This window comes from Cupressus sempervirens, chromosome 7 (genome assembly GCF_028749045.1).
Source record: "Cupressus sempervirens isolate cs-2001-9-10 chromosome 7, ASM2874904v1, whole genome shotgun sequence".
Lineage (NCBI taxonomy): Eukaryota > Viridiplantae > Streptophyta > Pinopsida > Cupressales > Cupressaceae > Cupressus > Cupressus sempervirens.
Genome location: NC_143124.1, coordinates 782,403,523 through 782,423,492, shown reverse-complemented (window position 1 = coordinate 782,423,492; position 19,970 = coordinate 782,403,523). Strand labels below are relative to the sequence as shown.

General features: G+C 32.2%; 1 pseudogene; it reads left to right on the top strand.

Annotated features, from left to right (window-relative positions):
• Nucleotides 1-8,159: 8,159 nt before the first annotated feature.
• On the top strand, nucleotides 8,160-19,900 carry LOC149549670 (cysteine-rich receptor-like protein kinase 15; annotated as a pseudogene).
• Nucleotides 19,901-19,970: the final 70 nt, after the last annotated feature.

Here is a 19,970-nt window from a genome sequence, read left to right as displayed (position 1 = left end):
TCCAGTGGGTGGCTTTGACTTGGCCATTGTACCAAGACAACTAGAATTGGTTATTTGGGACCTCACTACCTTTAATCATATTTGGCCAAAAATGGAATCTTGCATCCACTTCCTTCTTAGATGGAGAGGGATAGTGATAGATGACAAAAAGAAATGGTTGAGAGGTTACCTCAGTTTGTTTAATGCTTACATACACCCAGGGGTGGAGTTGGGAAACTTGGAGGCTCTTGACTTTTGTACACCTAATATCGAGAGATCCAGTAGGGAATGATCCTCTTTTGAATTCCCTCCCCATTTTTGGTCAAATAGTCCTAATGACATATCTGAGGTGATTATGGTCTTCTAGAAGAAACTGGGCCCTATAGGTTCAAGGTGTGTCCCTTTTGGTTTTTGGTTGTAGCACTAGTTTTCTCTGCATCTACTATGTTGTCTAAGTCTATATTTGTTGATCTTCAAACCTCAGTTATGGCAGTTCTTTTTTAGTGATTCACTTTGGTTGTCATAGCACCATTTCTAGCCCTTTTATGGTTTTTGTTTTTTTTTCCTTGTATTAATCATTATCTTGGCTCCCTAGGTAGAGGTGGGTGAGTGAAGATGTATATTGCTTCATATGTAATCCTCTTACATTACTTTAATAAAATATTAATGGTTTCTACTATTGACTTCTATTATGATTGGTGGTACTCTTAAATTTGTCTTGACTCATATGGTATGGATAATAGTAAGATTATTTTGTTTGTTGATTTGGTTCTGTAGAATGTTTTCTTATTGAATGATTAGACTTGTTAATGGTAAATGTAGTTGTCATTTTTAGATTTAGGACCATCTCGAACACTTCCAACAATGTGAAGTCCCTACTATTAATTAATATTGTAATATGAATAGATTGGTAATCTTTTGTCTGGTTATGATACTCTTTCTTCATCTCAATTCATCACTTAGCCTTTCGTAGTCTGAATTATTTAGATGATCAAGACTCATGATAGAGGATTCGAGGTTGTAATTGGAAGAGATGTGTAGAGCAAGTATGATGCCTTCTTATTCTAATTAATTTCCTTTACAATATTTTTTTCAGCTCTCTCTCCATAGTAAAATTATCTTCAATTTTACTGGAAACGTCAATTTGTTTGTAAGACAGCTTTCTAAGGAAATTTAGCATATGGTCATTATTATTTATGGTTTTTATCTCTTCCTTGGAAAGTGAAGGATTTGAAGTGATAGAATGCTATTGTAGGATCTTTCCAAAAAATTGAATTATGATTAGGTAAGTAGAAATTGGTTTTAACATAAACTCGTAAAAGGTAGGTAATATTGATTCAATTTGGGAGGGCACTTCCTCTAATTAATTGTTGTAGATTTAATGGATTCCAAAGTTAAAGTATTATTAGAAATTTTTGGTATGATGAAGAGCATGGAATGGATTAAATAAGGTAGGTTGAAGGAATAATATGTTTAATTAGGATAGATGTTGTGCTTTTAGATCTATCCAGGTCAAGTTAATTCTTATAGACTAATTTATGAATTATCCATGTGCTACTAATAACTATTCAGTTGGCTTATATTTAAAGTTGCATTTCTGATCTTTAAGATAGTGTCAAGTATGAATCTCACTCAAAGCATGGGTTGGAAGCATATTAAGATCTAAAAGATTGATTGACATGATCTTCGCTTGCTATGGGATTCTAGCTATTACAAGCATCTTCAACATTCTAAGTTTCATTTATGTACCTTTGACAAATATGTAGTAAGTTCAACTGGGGTATACCCCTTTTAAGATGTAATAATATAGGACCATGGTCTCGGGCAAGACTAGAGGTTTTCTTTTATGTTATTTCCTACCAGTGCTTGTTTGAATGGAGTTGTTCTATTGTATCCAAACTTCATTTTGTTTAATCAATATAATCAAGGCCTTGGCCATCTATCAATAAAAAAAAAAAAAAATTAAAATAGATTAATAAATATTATTTATTTAAATTAAATTTATCAAATATGAAAAAATAATCATTTAAAAAAGCCTATCAAAAAATCTAGTATGAAAAATTAATAAGAGAAATACAAAAAAGTAATATGTCTTACAAATATTCTTTTGACTAAATAAATTATAGAAACCAAAAACTAATATTTAAAGAAAAAATTAAACTAACATAAAAAATAAAAATAAAAATAACTTAAATTGTAAAATCTAAAACAATTTTAAAAATCAAAAGTTAGATGAATAGATCACAACATGAGCTAATGTGGAGATCACAACTAATAAATAGAAAAACAAAAACAATAGTTAAAAGTGGCGATAACAACTAATAAATATCAAAATAAGAGTTAAAAGTGGAGTGACATAAAAATTGGCTGGGAAATAATTAATACAAAAGATTTTCATTTTTCCAGTCAAACTAACAAATTTCCTAGCCAACTAACAAATTTTACATCAAAAATTTAATTTCTGGGAACAAAGTTCCCACAAATAGCCTATCGACTAAATAAGTTTATCAACATCCTTAGAAATTTCAAAAAAATCTATTATGAAAAATTAATAAAAGAAATACAAAAAAATAATGTCTAACAAATATTTTATTGACTAAATAAATTATAGAAACTAAAAAATAATATTTAAAGAAAAAATTAAACTAATATAAAAATTTAAAAATTTAAACTGAAAATCTAAATAAATTCTAAAAATAAAAAATTAAATGAACAGATCACAACATGAGCTAATGTGGAGATCACAACTAATAAATAGAAAAAGAAAAACAATAGTTAAAAGTGGACATAACAACTAATAAATGTCAAAACAAGAGTTAAAAGTGGAGTGAGATAAAATTTGGTTGGTAAATAATTAACGGGAATTATTTTCACTTTTCCAACCAAATTGACAATTTTCCCAACCAACTAAAAAATTTTCCATCAAAAATTTAATTTCTGGGAACAAAGTTCCCACAAATAGCCTATTGGCTATATATATATATATATATATTGCAATATGATTTGTTTGAATTTCAAATTGACAACAAGATATCCTTGGTTAATTTTTGTCTCCTACATAATAATTAATTATATTTAACATTTTTAAGCTGATAGGCTTATATGTGGAGGCTTTGCTCCCAATTTTTACAATTTTCTGCCAAAAAATTCTTAGCCCCAATCATTAAAAAAATTCTAATCACTTTAACTATTTTGAGTTACAGTTTTCTCATTATTTTATTTTTTTTCTTAAATTTTTTTCCTGTAAACTTGTTTCTATTCTTATTTATTTGTATTCTTTTTGTATACTTTCTTTAAAAATCTTTCTATTCTTATTAAAATTCTATTCTATACTCATCAGCAAATATGAATAATGGACCTTTTGGTGGATCTATGAAGAATTAGATTTTTTTAAAATTGTGTGAAGCTTTTATTTGACTTAGAAAGATCCAACAAGAAAAATGCATGCATGATGGTTTGCAACTCCAGTTGCTCTTGTTGGAGTAGATTTTGAGGTGTGAATAACACTATAAGTGATCATGACATGCATTTTGGCAGCATATTCATATTTTGAGAAAGTTCTCAAATATTTTGAAATTTTAATTTTGTATTGTCTTTCCTCTGGTTTTGCTTAAAATAGAAAGGGATTTCTTCATGTTTTGTTATGTTCATATTGTGTGAGTTTGAACCTTGATTTCCCTTGATTTGATGGAAATAATGACTATGGCTTTGAGTAAACTTAGTTTGATTATTGTTTAACTTGCAGGCGAGGTGACATTTATGAACATGCTCAAAGAGGTGTCATCCATAGACACTATATTCATGAAGGTTGGTGGTTTGAATCCCGTCACACCTTCCTTTTATTTTTTTAATCTAGGAGAGGTTTTTTTGAAATTTCTTCATGTGATTGTGTTGTTTTCTTGAAATTATGTAATGGATAATGTAGGATTGGCAAGAAGATGACTATGTAAGGATTCTAAAGCAATGCAGAAAGGTGATTCAAGAGAGGGGGAAGGTGATCGTTTTGTACACCAAGGAAAAGATGACGCTTGATCTTGTATTTTACCAAAAGTTTTGGTGTTACAATATTTTAATAGTTGTTATGGAAAATTCAGGCCTCTCTCGATGAATAAATATCATCACCTTGGTTTTCTTTGATTATAATTAATATTTCTAAGCAAGATTGCAACATAATCTTGTAATTTATTTTCTTCAATTTTTAGATAAGGAAATTTTAACAATCATTATATATGTCCATTGATTTTTTAAATTTTGAATTGGATGTTTGATCTCCTTATGATGTTTTAAGTGATTGCTTGCATTAAAAAAATTACTTATAATTTTTTTAATATTTAGAAGGATGAAAGATCTTTGTTTTTAAATGTTAAATAAATTAGTTGACTAATTTCTTGGAAAATTGCACCAGATGCTAAATATTTAGTACATAAAACTAGGGATTTTTATAGTTTTGCCTTTCTATTTAGTTTAGGGTGGACTATATAAAATAAAATAATTATTTATTTGATAGTCTTATAAAAATCATGAAAAAAGTTGGTAAAAAAATTATGGAAGGATTTATCTTGAAGTTTGACTTATAATTTAATCAATTATTTGATTAAATGTTGGTAAGAAAATTTAAGATAAAATTAACTTCTAAGTTTAAACTTATAATTTTTAATTTAGTTTTAACAATATCATTTATTTTATAAAAAAAATAGAAAATGAAAAGAAAAAGTGAATTGTCAACAGAAAAATTATTAAAAAGAAAAAAAACTTACTCAATTTTTAAGAGCTATTATTTATTTTCTATATTTTAAAGATTTTGAATCCTATTAAAATCAATTGTTTAGATTTTATTTTACATACACAATAGTAACATATTATTTTAAATTCTTAAATATTTATTTTTTATATATTTTTAACAATAATAATAATCTATTTGTATTTTATAAGATATTTCATAGGCATGATAGAAAATTTCTATTTTTTATTTTTATTATATCTTGTTTTGTTAGATTTAAACTTATTCCAATTTTAACTATAATCACAATTCTAATGCTGACTCTAATGCTAAATCTAACATAAATCTAAACCCTAACCCTAATCGTAGAACTAAGACTAAATATTATATAAATACAAACACTCACCGTAAATTCTACCCACCATAATCCTCACAATTATCCTAAGTGTAGTCTTAACCCTTATAGCTATATCCATAATATAAACCCTACCCCAAATCCAACACAAATCTTAATTTAAACATAATCTCTATGATAACTCTAAACCCTAACCATAATATTAATTATAACCTAATCAAAACCCTAATCATGTTGTAACCATAATTATAACCATAATAGTAAACTCTAACCTAGAACCAGAAACCTAACTCTAATTCAAACATAACCTAAATCCTAACCATAATATTATCTCTTAGCCTAATTATTTATGTAGCCTACAAATGATGTTAAACCTAATTATATCACTAACTCAAACCCTAACCATTATGTAAGTTGTAACTTGAGCTTTAAACCCTAATCCTAACATACCCTAAATCCCATTCCTAAAACTCTACCCTAACTATATCGTATGAATGATACTAAAACTAACTATATTAGTAACCAAAACTGAAAGTTGAACACAAATTATCATGATTATGTAACTTGTAATATTGACTCTAAATCTTGACTCTCACCCTAGCCCTAACTCTTATGGAAAACCAAAAATAAAAAGGATATGATATCAATTACTGAATAATTTCAAAAAAATGCAAATTAAGAACCTTTACTTGACTTGCATTTAATTAGGCAAATCATTCCTATTGACTAATCATTGCACATATGTATACAACTACTAGTTATATTTTTAAAAAAAAAATCTTACTTATACCTTTAAAAGGTGCAGTCTTAAAATAAACAATAATAGTAAATTAGAAAAAGAAATGAAAATATAGGGAAGAAATCAAAGCTCAAATTTAATCTTTTGGCATCTTATAACATCCAAGCCAGCTCATTAATTAAATCATCTATATTGGAATCAACTTTCCTCAATCTCTATTATTTTCTTCGGTTGGTAGAGATTCTAGAACACAAATCATGTGTATTTGAAGTCAACGGTCTCCAAGCACATTCTAAGTTTGTACATGTCACTTTCCTCCAAATGTCAATTTGGTATATTATTTCAAATGATTTTATTATTTAATATATATTTTGTATAGAATTCTTGCATAAATTTGATATATTCAGATATAATATTGTTGAAACTTTTTTTTGGTACTTATTAAAGTTGTTAGAAGTACAATGTGAGAGGTTGTGATTTTCATTAAATTTGAGGATTGGATTCGAAACCTATTACTTCAAAAGACCATTTCCATTGTACCAATTATTAACAAGTGCTACATAGTGGCTTAGTACTTGCCTTTAGATTTTATATAAATCTAATTTTAGTTTAATAAGTTTATTACAGTATGTTAAAAAATTTATTAATAAATATAATTATTGATATATTCTAGATAAATTATAATATGAAAATAGTAATATTTTCATAATAATAATATGAAATGATATTTCTTACAAAAATATATAATATAAATAATATTATTTTTTAGTATTTTTGAACAAAAACAAATTATATTATAAGAAAATACAATATTAAAATATAAAAACCTAAATCTACGTACTTACAATCAAAAAATTATTAAACAAATATGAATCATATTTTGCTTAATAAAAAACCACTCTTAAAAAGTATTAGTTTTGAAATGTATCGGGCCAATATAAGAGATAAATGAGTTCATCCAATCAAGTTGTAGAAAAATAGTTTCTAAAAATTGTAAAGTTAAAAATCTTGCATCTATAATATCAATTATAATAGTTTGATAAAGAAATTTTAAAAATGATTAATTCGAACACTTAGAAACTAAGAATTGTAATCAATGGTTAAAGTATATAATTCAAAAAGTATCACAATAGTACTTAACCTATGGAAAGTACTAACAATATGCATTCATAATCAATTCCCTATCTTTGAAATAACAGTGATATTATTATTTGGGCTACTCATAATAATTATAAAATAAGAGCCTTAATTTTTATATATATTTCTTTTCAACATTATAAATTTTATGGAACAATAGAATTGTAGATTTTAGTTTTAAGACAAATATTAATTGTCAAATTTTCTAATATGAAAATAATTTAATAGTTCTTTGTAATTTAACTATTTCATTGTTATTATAAACATATAGATTGATCATTTTAATGTCTTTTATTTTAGTTTTAAGACATATATTAATTGTCAAATTTTCTAATATAAGAATAATTTAATAGTTCTTTGTAATATAAATATTTTATTATTATTATATAAATATAAATAAATAATATTTCTAAATATTTTTAAATTTATGTATTGCATAATAAAAATATTCTAAATTAATCGAATGTTTAATTAAAAAAGAGAAATATTTTAGTAAAAAAATCGTATATTTGTTTTTGAATTAAAAAGTAGCCAAAACAAGGGGGCTGGCCCATTAATCAGTCAAACTGGTGAACCACCAATAGATTACCACCAACCAAAATTAGCCCCTACCACTTTTAACTCAAAAATATTGTTCAAAATCACAACTGAAAAAGTATCAATAGCCATAACACAATTGTTTCCTATACTAGAACTTATAAAACTAAGAAATAAAGAAAACAAAGGCACTACCGCCTTAAACCTAGCAAAGTTCAGCAACTAACAGAAAAACTAAATAAAAAACCAAGAGGAAAGAGCCCTAAGGCTTTTTGTCATCCTTCTTCCCTAGGAGGATTTTAGCCCAATCTTCCACAAGGAAGTCAAATAGCATCCTGGAGTCCTCATTAGTCAAATCACCCTCCTCGTCTTTTAGCAGATGTAGTGTGGTAGTAGCAACATATGTCACCTTGACAGAAAATTTAGTCAAGGGACACATTCTTTCCTCCAAAGCATGGATTCTTTTCCACAGTTCATTGCCAACCATCTTCTAGACCTCCTCGATGACCTCCTACTTGTCACAATGGTAGCAATCTACCTGCACCTTAGTGACATCCTACACAATCAAGGGGTTAGGTATAACATTAGCTTTGGAAGAAACCCTTACAGAAGAGGATATCATAATAGGGGAGGGCACTCTATCCATAGTTTCATGGAACTGGTCTCAAGTTAAGTCCACACATCCCAACCTAATGGTGGCCGAAACATGCATCATCTCTTTCCTCCCTTTACTCCCACCTCCTGAGCTAGACCTTGAGGAATCAAAAACATCCACTTCCTCCCTGCATAAGCCCTCCTCTGTGTTGAATAGGTTCCTCCCCTTCCAAGAAGAAGAGATGCAAACTTGCTTTGTCAACCACCCTTGTAACTTTTTTCCATTTCCTTCCTCTCATAGCAAGTCCCATCACTAGAGAGATAACTTCCTTCAAGATATGAAACGAGATGCCATTAATTGTGACTCTTCGATCCTCCCAAGAATTGACAAATTGTAGGGAACAATTCTCATCATACCCATTCAATGCCTCCATAAATGGGATGAATCCTCCCTCCTTCAGCATGTACCACACCATCGGCTTCCTAGCATTCTCCTCTATCATGGATGGCTCAATTTGCAAAAGATCTCCTCCTATCTCTGCAATTTTCCCTATAATTCTCTCCTTCTCTAAAACCTAGAGATAATTACTAAGAATGCAATCACACTTAGGCACAAAAATAATGGCCCTTAAGAAAATATAAAGGCCTTTATTGTTAATAATAGTTGTGTCCCATCTAGACATACATGTCACGTGTCAACTACCTCTATCTCTTCTCCAATATTTTCCATCATTCCCAATACTCCCAAACCATTTAAAATTAAAAATTTTACTCATCATAGCATATGAAGACATGCACAAAAAAATCATTAAAAATTATTTCATCTCAAACTTCAAAATTCTTTCTTTTTCAAGCCATACAAATTTATTATCAGAAGTGCCTTTTTTGCCACTCCTTGCCATTTGTCCATAATGACTCTATCCTATCCACCTACTCAGCAATAAGTCACTATAATTTAAAAGGATCCTCTAGCTAGATTCTATCATGCTTGATTTCTTTATTCACTAAGTCTCTTACCAAGTTTGGCAAGACATTAAATTCCCTCCAACATCGTAGTCCCTTCACATTTAGGCCTAAAGTTGCCATTCCATCAGCTACTCCATTTCCCTCCCAAAAAAGTATGATGCATTTCAAATCTGTTTAAAATAATTAGTAAGTATCTAATGTCTTCTACAATACATTTGATAGCCCACCCTTCCTTCATGATGCCTTTTATAGTCTCTATAATGATTTTTGAGACACCTTCAATCTCCACATTTTACCATCCAACACTAATCACCAATTTTAGACCCCAAAAAATTGCCATTGCTTCCACAATATTGTTGGACACTTTCCCTAGATGTCTAGTATAAGCCAAGAGCATCCTACCCTTGCTATCTCTAACTATACATCCACCCACCAGTCCCTCCTTTCTAGCAGCATCGTCAAAGTTGAGCTTAACCCACTTCTCTCTCTCGAGTTTCCATCATGTCTTTTAACTTGCCAATAGATTGGAATTATTAGTCCTCATTATCCCCTCCTCTAGATTCTAGCACTTGGAAATCCTGATATCCAACTGATTAGGGGGAATTTTGTCTTCCTCCACCTATTGCATTTCATATTCTTGACCATAAGTTTGCAAATCTTGTCCACAACAACCTCCTCACTTCTCTCTTCATTCCTAAATGCCCTATTGTTTCTCTCCTTCCAAATACCTCAGTAGACATGGTGGGGGGGGATGGGGGGGGACGGGGGGGGTTGGGTGGGTGGGGGTGGGGGTTGTGTTACCTTCCACATGATAACAAGGAGGGGGTGGGTAAAAGGACCTTGTCAATACTCAACAAATTGCTTGATTCACTTATGAAACACCCGAGTTACATCGAGTTTCTATAATAGCCTCCCCCAAACATTAGAAGCATAATTACAATCAGGGAACATGTAGGTAGTATTATCCTCCACTTTCTTGCACAAATAGCATCTATTTGATTATTGGAATCCCCTTTTTATAAGATTATCAATAGTGAGTATTTTCCTATGAATGGTGGTCCACTTGAAAATCTTAATCTTTGGGATAAAATGGTTAAACCATATATTCCCCCAGTAATTAGGCTCTAAGGCTTTATTAAGCATTAACTTGTAAGCAAATCAAATAGAGAACTCCCCTATTGAAGTAGCCTTCCAAAAGAATGTATCACTTTGGTCCACTCCGAGGATTTTGTACCCTTCAAGCAAACCATTTAGCTCTTCAATCAGCTACCCACCATCTAAAGCATTCTATTGCAATTCAACCTTTTTCCACTTCCTCCTTAGGCCAATAAAATCAACAACCTTATTCCCCACCTACTCCTAAAGGTGATCCTGAAGGGGCCCATACTACGTTCTTGTTAGAGGTTTTTCAGTAAGCCACAGATCCTCCCAAAAATTAATCTAATTTCCATCACCCACTAGCCATCTCACACCTTTTTTTCAAGAGAGTTCTATTTCTCACTATATTACCCCAAATCTTAGATCCCATACGAAGATCATTTCTCCAGGTGCAGTGAGAGAATTTCAAATTTCCCAGATACTTGGCTTTAAAATTTTTACACCAATTGGCCTCCTCCTTCATCAGGTTCCACCACACGTTAGTGAGAAGCATATTATTCAAATTAGAGATCCTTCTAACTCCCAAGCCCCATCTACTCTTAGGTTTACAAACTATGTCCTAGCTTACCAAGCTTAACCTATTCTTCTCACTTCCTCCAAACCAAAGGAAGTTTCATTTTATTTTCTCCAATTTTCCCCCCATACTTTGAGTAATTTTGAATAGTGATAGGAAGTACATGGGTAAGACTTGAAGGGATGAAATTAGAAGCTGAAGCTTACCCGCACTGCAAAAGGTTTTACCTTTCCACCCAATCAACTTCTTTTCCATTTTTTCCAGGATGGTATTTTAAAAGTTGTTACTTACATCTTTCACCATCAAAGGAAGGCCTATATATGTATTAGGGAGCACAATAGTATTACACCCCAAAATATTTAAGATCCTCCAATGAATATCAAGAGGAGTGTTGAAGAAGAACACCTTACTTTTATCCAAATTAATTTTTTGTCCTGTATTGACCACATAAACCTCTAGGAAAAATTTCCATGTGCTAGCTTCACCTAAAGAGGATTCCCCACTTAGGAAGATGTCATCCACAAACTGTTGAATCACCTCCGGTGGAAGCATGGAGGTAGGCTTAATACCTTTGATCTCCCCCCTTCCATCTTTCTTAGGAACACCTTTCCCAGCACTTCTGCCACCATGATAAACAACTAGGGAGAGATAGGGTCACCCTATCTTAGTCCCCTCTCCCCTCCAAAGTTCCCCCAAGGAAAACCATTCACCAGCACTGAGTAATTAACATTTTCTATCATTGATTTAACAATCCTTATAACCTTTTGACTAAAACCAATTTTAACCATAACTTCATACAAGAAGGTCCACTTGATCCTATCATAAGCTTTAGGAATATCAATTTTCAAAGCCATACCTGCATTACCACTCTTCTCCGTAGAGTGAAGCACCTCCTGCATGGTTATGGGCGCATTAAGGATTTGATGTCCCCAAAACAAACCCATTTTGGGTTTTCGTTGTGAATTTTTGTAGCAATAGTTTTAACCTATTCGTCATAATTTTAGAAAAGATCTTATAAGTAGTGTTACAGAGGTTAATCAACCTGGAATCAGAGAGGGCCCCTAGGTCTTTGACCTTAGGGATCAGGGCAATAATTTTTTTTTTGAGTTGCTTGAGAAGCTTCCTAGTTCTAAAAAAGTCACAAGTAGCCTAGAGTAGATCCAATTTAACCTCTTCCCAAAAGTGTTGGAGGAAAGCAGGGGGGAAACCATCAGGGCCCAAGGATTTTTAGGCTTTCATAGAGAAGAAAATTTTACAAACTTCCTCCTCAATAACCAACTGTGTTAGTTCCTCGTTCTCTTCCATCGAGATCACTGTGGGCATGGAATTAATCAACCATCATCTATCCTCCTCCTTGATATTTCTGTGCTCCTCTTTATAAGAGTTCTTGAAGTAAGCAATAGCCTAGTTACCTATTTCTTTAGTCTTAGTGAGCTTCATTTTATTATCATCTTTGACAATGTCAATCATGTTTCTCTGTTTATGGATGGATTTCAACTTATGAAGAAAAGAAATAATCCTATCCTCCAACTTGAGCCACAACACCATTGTTCTTTGCTTCTAGAAGGTCTCCTCTCTGATCATCGTACCTTTCTGAACCTTCCTACAGTTATCGTCTTCCAAAATCATATCTCCAAAGGCCAACCCTTCCCTTATTGCTTTCTGGAGCTCCTCTAACTTCTTTTCCACCTCCAACTTAGTCTTAAAGATATCCCCAAAAAATCTTTTCTACCAAGGTTGCACATTCCTTCTAACATTCTGTAGTTTAGTAGAAAGTTTGTACATAGCAGTTCCTTCCACACTAATCCCCCACCATTCTACCACTTGAGTACTAAAATTAGGACGAGATTGCCACATTATTTGATATCTAAAGGGTCTTGGGCCCCACTGGGACACTTCTTTCCAATTAAAAAAGATGCAAGCATGATCTAAGACTGTCCTAGGTAATCCTGTGAGAGAGGAGGAAGTCAGATCCTCCTAGCGAGTCGAGACTAAAAGTCTATCCAGTTTAGCTTGGATAAGGTCAACTCCCTTCCTATTGGCCCCCTTGGGACACTTCTTTCCAATTAAAAAAGATGGGAGCATGATCCAAGACCATCCTAGGTAATCCCATGAGAGAGGAGTAAATCAGACCCTCCTAGCCAATCGGGACTAAAAGTCTATCTAGTTTGACTTGGATAAGGTCAACTCGCTTCCTATTGTTCGACCAAGTGAACTTCACTCCATGCATATCCATATCCATTAAGTCATTTTTATTAATGAATTTAGCCAAATCCTTCATATTGTCATTAAAATCCACTGTTCCTCCAACCTTCTTCAAGGGGTATAGAGGGGAGTTAAAATCTCCCATACAAAAAGTATTTTTGTTACGAGAGAGAAAGACAAACAACTCCTCCCATAGATAGCTTCTTCCTTGTCTTGAATTTGGGGCATACACATTAACAATATTCCAGATCTTGTCATCTTTCCTATGTTCAGTAATAAGATAGTTTCTAGAACAATGTATTAACTTCCTTTACCAGCACTTGGGTTCTAGAAAGTGGCCACACCTCTTGACGCTCCCTCCACTTCACTATAACAAAAATTAGCACTTGGCCAAATATAACTAGCAATACATTCCAAGTTAGACATAGTCATTTTAACTTCTTGGATTAGAAGGATATCAATTTTCAGGTTAGACAGTTGTTGATTGAGGGAAAATTATTTTTGAGGGCTATTCAGCCCCCTCATATTCCAAGATAGAATGATCATTTTCTACCTTTTGTAAAGGACTCCAAAGTAGGTTTCCTGCCACTAGCCACCTCCCTTGCCATCTACTTTGTTCTTCTACTCTATTTCCCAGATTTCCCCACATCCATCTTTAACTCTATCTCCACCTCAAATTTCTTTGATACTCTTGTCTGCCTTCTTTGGGTTTTCCATTTCCCTTCCACATCCTCCAACGTGGCTAGCAGTTCCACCCTGTTAGAAATTGGGAGAACATCTTCACTCCAATAAAGTACTCTAGCTACCTCCACATCTTCTGAGTCTTTCCCTTTTCCTCTCTTAGAAGCTTTACTTTTATCCACCTTAACCTCAAATACCTCCTCAATCACCATGTTTCTTGAAGGGGTGCTAAGGAGATCCTCTATGCCTTGTAGAAAGGGGAAGGTCTCTCTCCATTGAAATTCTCAATTTCACCTTCCTCTAACCCCCTAGGAGGCCCATCCGGTTCACAGGTCTTCTCAAAAGCCTTTGTCATATTAATCCCCCCTCTCCTTGGTGGGTAGTTTCCTTCTCTTTTGTCATATTAATCTCCACTTCTCCTTAATGGGTTATTGCCTTCTCTTCTATCCCCTTCCTAGGTAAAGTAACTATTTTCAATTTCCCTTCCAACTCTCCTTCACCTTTATCCAAAGATACAACTCCCTCCTCTCCTATTTCCAAAGAAACAAGCACAACCTCCCCTACTAATATCCCCTCAGCTGACTTATTATTCTTATTGCAATCAATAACCAAGTTTACAAATGACAAGCATTTCTGGTTGAAAAGCCCCACTTTTTCATAAATAATGGGTTGTATCTTCTTACCCCACTTTGAGCTTAGAATAATGGACTCAGGTAAAGAAGCACCCACTACAACATTCACACTAAATCTTGCAAACACCAACCTAGACTTTTGTAAGGTAACTGTGTCTACCACAAAAAAAATGTCCAAAGGAGTTCCCAATAGATTTCAAGATCCTCTCATCCCAAAACTCTAGAAGGAGTCCTAGAAGCCTAACCCAAATCAGAGCCATCATATTTAGTTCTTTCACCAGGTCCAGCATAGGGTGCCACTTGGCCACCGTTAGACTATGCTTTCTATAGGACCAAGACCCCACCAACACCATTATCATGTCTTTAGTAGCCATGAATTTAAAGCAGAAAAGACCCTCCCACATCACCAAAATAGTCACACTCCCCTTTAACTTTCATCTCTAGCTTACCCACTTCCTAACCATCTCAATCAGTGGGTGAAAGGCTATGAACTTGCCAATCAAGCAAAGTTTCAAGCTAGCAGACACACTGTCAACTAAGTTGTCCGCGACAACAATTTTCACTCCCTTATCTCCACTAATCAGCTTGGGAGCTTCCAGTGGGACATGAGTTGTCTTCTCTCCAAGGACCACATCCTTCCATCCTTGAGCCATTGTAGGATTCATTTTATCCTCCTAACACTCCATAGAGGCCACCGTTGGCTCCATCGGCACCCAACAAGTAGGACAATCAACATCTACATTCCCTTGGGCAACGCCAGATGAGGTTAGAACAAGTTGTAGGTTCGGGCAGGATTCCAGGACCTGGCCCAGCCCTTGGGGGCCATTCCCACTTATCCAAATTCAAAATACCAAAAGAGTGAGAAACTAGTGAAAAAGTTGCAGAGCACCAGCAAAAATGTTGCAGAGCAGAATTTTTATAATTCATATATTTGTTATATATGTGCATGGATCTCTTATTTTTTGTTTAAAAAAACAAAAATTACTTTTGACAATTTTATAAAAGAATTAAGTTGTCAATGTGGTTGCCACACACTCAACAAGACTTGATCCATTATTTTAAAAAAAAATTGTCAATTCATAATGTCCAATATAATTTAAGCTTATCAAACACAGCCTAAAAAATAGAAAAAGGGCCAATAATGCCATCAAATTCAAGATCCGGTTCCACTTGTTCCAACCAAGACATTAAAACACTTTTCAAGAGAAAAAAAAAACCAGTCTCTTATTACAAGATAACGAAGTTGAAAGGTTCATCTCTAAATGGATTTTTGTTGAAAATTTTCAACATTTATTTTTCATACATTCTATCTAGAGATTAACCAGCACCCATTGCATATCTCTTTACAGACAGATCATGAGCGAAAATGTTCTCCTCTGTTTCTTCATTTCTATTCTGCTCATTATTCCATGCAAGGCGGCGGACACATATTGCAGCACTGGATCCAACTTCACACAAAAGGAAGTAATATGGAGCAAAACAGAAACACAGTAGTTAACAATCTTGTTCGCCACGCGGCCTCATCTCGCCCAAATCAGATTTACGGCCTTCTTCAATGCAGGGGAGATGTCATAACTGAAAAATGCTCCACTTGTTCGTTGGACATCAATTCTACCATTCGACAGTTGTGTGCCAATGCTGCCGCTACACTTATTCTTTGGAATGACAATTGTTATCTGACCTACGCTCCTTCTAATTTTATCGGACAACTTGATAACACCACTGAGTTGTACCGTATAAATGGCGACAACGCCACAAATCCTGCTGCTTTTAGCTCTGCTGTTAAGCGGCTTTTCTCCAATTTGTCTGCCAAAGTGGAGGAGTCGCCAACTATGTTTGCATCTGGCTTCACTTCTGAGTATTCTGAGATTACTAAGATTTATGGGCTCCTTCAGTGTAGGAGAGATATTAATGGCGAGGATTGCAGAGGTTGTATGGGAAGAGGAATTAGATCTCTGTTGAATACGAGTGAAAATGGGCATCGTAGTGGAGGTGTGGGTTGGTTTGGAAGTTGCCTGGTTATGCGTCTAACTATGTCGTGCCTCCAACAATGTCCCCATCTTCAAAATTGTTGCCTTCATCAAGTACTGACTTGTTTTTGGATTTTGTTTTTAATTGATATGGGTTATAGTTAGGAAGGTTTAAACATCATATACTAGGGGTTTGATTCTAAATTAGAAATGTTAAATAGTTTGTTAGTTCCTGCCTTAAATAATGTAGGGAACTAATATTTCCAATTAATTTGGGGGAATCAAACTAATTCTGAAATCTAAGGTTTAAGTTGCAATTATTTAATAATTAATTTTGTTGTTGGTTTTCTTAATTTTTTATTGGTCTGTAAGAATTTTTTCAGGGTTTTGGTCAATTATTATTGAAATTTAAAAATGGAAAAATGTCATCCAAGGAAAATGTAGATGTGTATATTTAATGTGTTTGGCAAACCTACACTAAAAAATAGGAACAAATTAAATGCACATGTCAGTGGGATAATCTGATTATAATTATTCTGAGCTCTTGAACATAAGTTGAGAGTTTTTCCTACTTTTCAAGCCTTTCAAGCTTATAAGATACATGCAAGGACATTCTTGTTTTATAAGTAAAAATTGTTAAGGATTTAACATTAAAAAAAATTGTTTTGTTTTTAGTTTAATTAAAGAAATAAATAAATAGATTAATACAAATAGTAGATAATATTTTATTAATAAAATATTTTAGCTAATATTAATAAAGACATTACAAATATAGACATATAGTGGGACTTAATTTATTTATTTTTTATTATGTTTATTTTATTTTAATAATTTATTTTTATTATTATTTTAAAAAAAATGATTTATAAAAAATACTAAATCTACTTTTTCTTAACTATTGGAAAGTTTTTAAATGTCATAACTGTATTTTAAAATTCTAAAATGTTTTAGAGAAGTAACAAACAAATAATAGTTCTTATTATTTTTTAAAGATTAATAATTTTTCAAAATCTTAACTTTATTATTTTTCAAAATATTAAATTATATATAAAGAGATTTTCAATAAATTATTTCAAATTAAATCACTTTTTATTATTTTTTAGATTTATTAAAAATATTATTTAAGAAATTACAAATTATAAACTTAATTATATTACATTGTTTCAAAAATAAATAAACTTAATGTAGTATAAATATAATTTTGTTATAAACTTAATTTTAATATATTTATAAATTTATAAAAATTAATTTAATATTTTTAAATAATTATAATTTCAAATATATTTCATTATACATAAATGTTAATCTTTTTTAAAATATCATGTATTAAACATATAAAATATATAGAACCAATATCAAATATACATTTTATATCTCTAACTAATATACATGTCTTTAGCTATACTATTTTCTTAGGCTTTTCACAATAGGCAGGGACTTCTGCTCTAACAGAGCTCTGTTTTTCTTTCTAGTCAGAACTATTAAATAATTTATTTTTCTAGATTTATTGTTAATACACGATGTTTAAGAATAACGGCTTCATGATTTATGTCGCATGTAGAAGAGTCTTCAAACAAGATGCCCATAGTTTTAGGTTCTCTTGGTGGCTTGATAGCCCTCATGTTATTGTTGGGATTGTTGTTTATTGTGTAAAGAAAATTAAAGGCTAATTCAAAGGAAATTAATGGTAGAGATCGACCAAAAGGTGTTTAACTAAGATCTTATTCTTTGCAAATTGGAGACAACTAGACTCATTTTTTTTTAATTAGCTTAAAAATGACCATTCTTAGTAAGAACCTTATCAAGCTTTTCTAAGGCCAATGTATCACTTTTATATTCAAACTTGAGGTTTCTCTTTGGATCATCAAACCCATACCATTTATTTATTTATTTACAAATTTCCAATAACAAAATTGTCTCTTCCAAGTTTGATAAAATTTCCTTCATTTTCTTTGTAATTATTCTAATCTCATGTACATGTGGACTTCAATGTATAGGCGGAGAAGGCTGGCCTTTTAGTCAAGATAGTCAAATAAAATTTAGTTTGGAAACATTAAGAGCTACAACTAGAGATTTTCACGAGGATAACAAGCTTGGAGACGATGGATTTGGCATTGTATACAAGGTTCAACTTCCCAATTTTTTTTTGGTTCAATTATATATCAACTAGGTTTTATATAATTAATTGAAGTAGATATGCTTCATTCTTCTTGCATATGCTTATGATCTGAGAATGAAATCTCTTCATACTAAGACAATTATCTGTATAGCCCATATTTACTAAGTCAAATTGTGTGATAGAAATTGGCTAATAGGCTATGTGTTAATCTTAGGGCACCATGCTAGATGGAAGAGAGATAGCAGTCAAGAAGTTGTCTTTACAATCTCCACAAGGGAAGCAAGAATTTGAAAATGAAGTCAAGCTATTGGCCAAGATTCAACATCAAAATCCTATGAATCTTCTTAGGTGTTACACAGAAGGATCAAAAAGTTTTTCTTGTTTACGAATACTTAATCAACAAGAGTCTAGACAAAATACTATTTGGTGGGTAACTCCATTTTATTTACAACACAAATTCAAACAATTACATAGAAATTTTTATTCTACATTTTGTAACAAATGACTTAAACATCACACATTAAGCTTCATTCGAAGGCTAAAAGTGTTAAATAATCAAAGTTGACTTTTTTTTCCAAACTTAATTTTCTCATTAGTGTGTGATGTTTAAGGATGGTCATTCATAATGATAAGATAAATTGAATTGAATTTTTAGATTCACAATGGAGCAGAGAGCTAAATTGGTAGCAGCATTTCAACATCATAGTTGGAGTAGGTCGTGGGATTTTGTTCTTACATGATGCTTCCTATCCACAAATCATTCATCAGGATCTCAAAGAAAGAAACATTTTTTTGGATGAACAAATGAATCCCAAAATAGCGGATTTTGGAATAACAAGATTATTTCCAGAAGACAAGAGTCATGTTAGCACACGAGTTGCTAGAACGTAGTAAGAATTTCAATTATCATTTTTATTTTTTCAATCTCAAAACAATGATTTTAACCTCATGTGTTTATCTTTTCACAGTGAATCACATTCTAGTTTGATTCCTCTGATTATAAATTAAATTATTTTCGTAAATTTTATTGTAAGGTGGTCTAACATAGTGTCTCCCTTTTGGTCATATGCAATGGTTATTGAGCACCAAAGTACGCTATGCATGGAAAATTATCTAGCAAAGCAGATGTTTACAACTTTGGTGTTGTACTTTTGGAAATTGTAAGTGGAAGAAAGAACACCAATTCTCAACTTTCTAGTGGAGTCCAGAGCCTTTTAGATTTGGTAAGATATTATATTCTATAGGTATTTTCTATGCCATTATCTATTTATAGATCATATAGTCAATTTTCATTTTATGTTTAAAGGGATTATTTAAAGCTTCTCACTATCTTAGGACAATTATGCAGGCATGGAAATGTTATAGTTGAGGAAATGGTGTGGATATAATTGATAAAACTATAGTTGAGAATTGTCCTAGGGAAGAATATTTTAGATGCATTCATGTTGGTTTGCTTTGTACACAAGAAGAGACATTTCTTTCAATGGTTATTATCTACTCAATGCTTTCAAAAACTTGTGACATCACCGAATTACAAACTCCCACAAAGCCAACATTTCTAAACATCAAAAATAATGAAGAAACAACCATCTAAATGTTAGAAACACTTCTCCATCGTTCACATCTGCTCCATCTCTCAACTATGGTGCCATGATAGTCATCTT